The following is a 3,907-nucleotide window of genomic DNA, read 5'->3' on the forward strand; positions in this document are numbered from 1 at the left end:
TTCTGGCAGGGATGAGGGCTTGGGGGGGGAGGAGAGTGCACCATGGGAATGTTTTTACAGTGTGACCCCTGATCTTCCTTCCAGTCGCAAGCAAAGGCTCTGAAGGCCCTGCGTCTGTCTCTCTCAGAGTGAGTAGGGACTGCTTTGTAAACAGATAAGGCTTATCAGGGATGATGGAGCCATCTAGTATCAGACAACTTTTCTCTTTCCTAGTGTCAGAGCCACAGACTGTATATAAGAAGTGGACGTAGTCACTGTGACGCTACCCATTGGTTTGTGGACTACAGTTTTGAAACCTTGAGTTTGGCACTTTTTTGCAATCAGAAGTGACACGAGGGTGGAGCTAAGTACAACCGCATGCTGAATAAGACATTTTTAGGCGACCAAAATCTTTTGAAAAATCTTTGTCTAATTTATAAAACAGTATGGTTTAAATGACAATTTAAATTTCTTCACATTGTATGACAATTTGTTTGATTTATGAAACGTGACATCGCCCATTAGTTTGTGGACTGCCGTTTTGAAGCCTCGAGTTTGGCATTTTGGCCGTCGTCCTGTTGGTTTTTGTCCGTCGCCATGTTGTTTTTTTGCAATCAGAAGCGTGTGGAGCTGTAAAAGACATTTTTAGTTGACGAAAATGTTACAATTAACTTTCATGAATTGAAAACACACTGTGAAAGGGTTAAAGTTGTAAGACGAAAACACGGACAACTCGCAGACTGGACAACGCCGTGGTAGCGACCTGTCAATCACAAGGTAGCCACGCCCTAAAGCATACCCTGCTTTATGGTCTATTTGACTCTAAATGGGACCATAATTTACTAAATGAACATCATGTTGTATTGAAGAAGACTTGAAACTAGTGATTGAGACCATAAACTCATGTTTACAATGTTTACTGAGATAATAAATCAAGTGAGAAGTAGGGTCATTTTCTCATAGACTTCTATACAATAAGACTTCTTTTTGCAACCAGAGGAGTCGCTCCTTGCTGACTATTAGAAAGAATGAAAGTTTAAGGCACTCCCGCATTGGCTTTTCAGAGCCGGTGGTTGCCACCTGGTCATAGCAGACAAACAACCATCCTCACTGTGAAAAACGGATGTGGCCACTACCTGTCAACGCATTTTATTTTTGAGGGAGTTATACAGAGAAAGAGCCTTTATAGCGAGAGCACAGAGAAACCTTATAGGGACATAGGTCCAATATAGCATTGACTCCAAGTGACACTGAGATTAGCAACACACGTGTGCAGTATATCCGGCAGAGGGGCTTACAGAAATATACAGACAGAAACACATCTACACAACTACAGACACATACATGCAAACACAGACAGCAGCAGCATGAACTTCCTGTGGCAGACGACAAGATGTGGCGTGCACCTCTGTATGCCCCGGTCCACCACCCAACCTGCTCTTGTCATTCACTGGACTGGTAACCCAACGCTGCTGTGCAGCTGCACAGCTCGTCGGGCTCAGTGGGACCGTGGCTAAGTCCAGGGCTAGGAGAGGGCAGGAGGGGGAAATTCACACCCACGGCCCCACTTAGCATTAGCCCTTAGCGCCATGTAAATATGGAAAGCGTAGGAGTACGGTAAACTTATCTTATATCTGTAAAAAAAAGAGGCAGCTTCCACTGTTGCTTTGATGGAACTGAGCTTCTGGGTTCAACGGGGGGAAGATTCCAAGGCCCAGTTGGCTCGTATTTGTGTTTTCTATGAATGAAGTATGAAGCAAGAGAGAACGGATTCTGTCAAAAACAGCAGCTTTTAAGACAAGAGATTGTTATTGGTATGAAGCGAAACGCTCACACGCTTGACTCTCAGGGGTATCCGTCAGCCATCCAAGAACATGACACGGAGATCCGTGGCCGATTAGGGAAGGCTGGGTTGTGGAAATCTAGGAATCTGGGAATAGGGTTTTGGCAAAGAGCGCGCTGGCATGGTGATATGCCTCTGCAGCTGTCTTGGACGCGAATGACGAGGGTCTGTTACTGAGGAGAAAAACTTTGACGTGCACACACAAGCACACATATGTGCACATATGGCACGTCTATATTGCCTGCATGCATTGTATAGAAAGCCCGTTCAAAAGAACTGGGGAGTAAGAAGAGCAGAATAATACTGGTCTGTTGTGGAACCAGTGAAATTTCATAGTAGTCATTATATTTTGGGGGGATTTCCTTGAAAATAAATATCCTCTCATTATTTTCTTGGGCAAAATCAAACATAAACATATTATTTGTCAGAACATTGAAATCAGCTGCTCACAACAACACATAATACAAGACCTCCACCTCCAGTTTATCAAAACAACCAGAAATTGCAGGTCACCGAATTTTCATTTGTAAGCAATAACATCATTAAAGACGACTTATCCGAGATTTGTTTTAATCTAAATCAACAGATCAGCATATTGTGTCAACTTTGCCAATTTTTTTTTTCACAATATAATAATTGAAAGCTGCATTGTTTCCTACAACAGAAAAAAATGTTTTAAGATCCTTCTACAAAGCTCAGCCACTGACAGAAAATCTCTTGTGAAAAGTCAAAAACACATGGATGTTGGTGGTTAGTTAAAAAAGCTGATCTCAGGGGGTTTTATTGACATCGACAATTTCGTATTTTACCGAGTTGGTTTGATTACTGCAGAGGAGCAGCAATCCTGCCTGTATTTCTTTGCTCTTTGTTTTATTAGAAAGGGACAACCACTAAAAGAGTTGAAAACAATAACAGTTTTATGATCCAGCAGCATACTGTTCTTGTAAATATGCTTCAACAATTTCTCGGTGGGTAATTGATGACATTTTAAAGCACGAAATAGCTTTTTTATATACTTTCTGGCACAGCCTCTCCACTTATCTACGTGACTGACAGCTGTGGGATGTTTTATCTTTGGTACAGCTGTCTCGATTTACCTTTTCCCTGTGTGATATCTCAGCATGTCAAAGAACAGACTAAACATAAGTGATATGCCGGTACTGTTGCGGGACTTCACTAGAATCTGAGAAAATGTTCAACCTGGACACTCGTCTCCGTTTTTAAGATCATTACAGAGCACATTTTTTTGGTGTGTGTGCTGTCTCTTGCAGTCGAAACACACACATAGACGAACACAGTGTACTTACTCTGCCAAGCAGAGGCCATTTCCTAGAATGAACTATTTTGGCGTCACCATGGAGCTGGAAATGGACTTGTGGTTATTCTTTAAAACGTTGGAGTGGTTGTCCTCTTGACATCCTCCCCTCTGTATCACGGTGAGATAACAAACCCATTTATAAAGACTTGTGATCTCAGTGGTTAAACCCGGAAACCCACAAGGGAAAAAAAACTTGCAACCTCAAGCGTCGCTGCTTACTTAGAAATATTTAGCTTCAGGTCATTTTAAAATGTATTGCTTGTCCACCTTAAATAGACCGGACTGGTGATATTTACTGCACTGCTTCAGGTCCATGTGGGTTTGTGATCCTTTTAGGAAGAGTTGCCTGTTAAGATTGAAGTTTTTTAAATAGCTGTGGATTTGATTAAATACTACGGTTCCTTACCACTTTACTTCTCTCTGTCCACTACTACTTTCTGCTGCTTCCCTCACACGTTACACCTGTGAGAGGATAAATGCAGCAAAAGACTTTACGACAGCACAAATGCCTCACGGGCATATTTAGACCAGGAAACAACTGGGATGAGCTATTGTGAGTAAAATACTTTTTATAGTGTAATGAAATGTCAAGCGCACATGAATAGCTAAAATATAAAGAGCTTCTAGAATATGAAACCTTTTTTAAGAATAGCACCCTGACCCACATGGGTGCAGAGCAGGTTGAGACGAGTGCTAGTCGACTAGTGATGGGAAATCTAATGAGCTCACATACCGGTTGCTGACGAATATTAGAAAAAAACAATGTA

General features: G+C 41.8%; 1 protein-coding gene across 1 annotated transcript in view; it reads left to right on the forward strand.

The window, feature by feature from the left end:
• zcchc24 (zinc finger, CCHC domain containing 24) overlaps nt 1-3,907 on the forward strand; it is a 45,005-nt gene that overhangs the window by 21,615 nt on the left and 19,483 nt on the right. The gene's annotated exons all lie outside the window — the stretch shown is intronic.

The sequence above is a fragment of the Sebastes umbrosus genome, chromosome 10 (assembly GCF_015220745.1).
Source record: "Sebastes umbrosus isolate fSebUmb1 chromosome 10, fSebUmb1.pri, whole genome shotgun sequence".
Lineage (NCBI taxonomy): Eukaryota > Metazoa > Chordata > Actinopteri > Perciformes > Sebastidae > Sebastes > Sebastes umbrosus.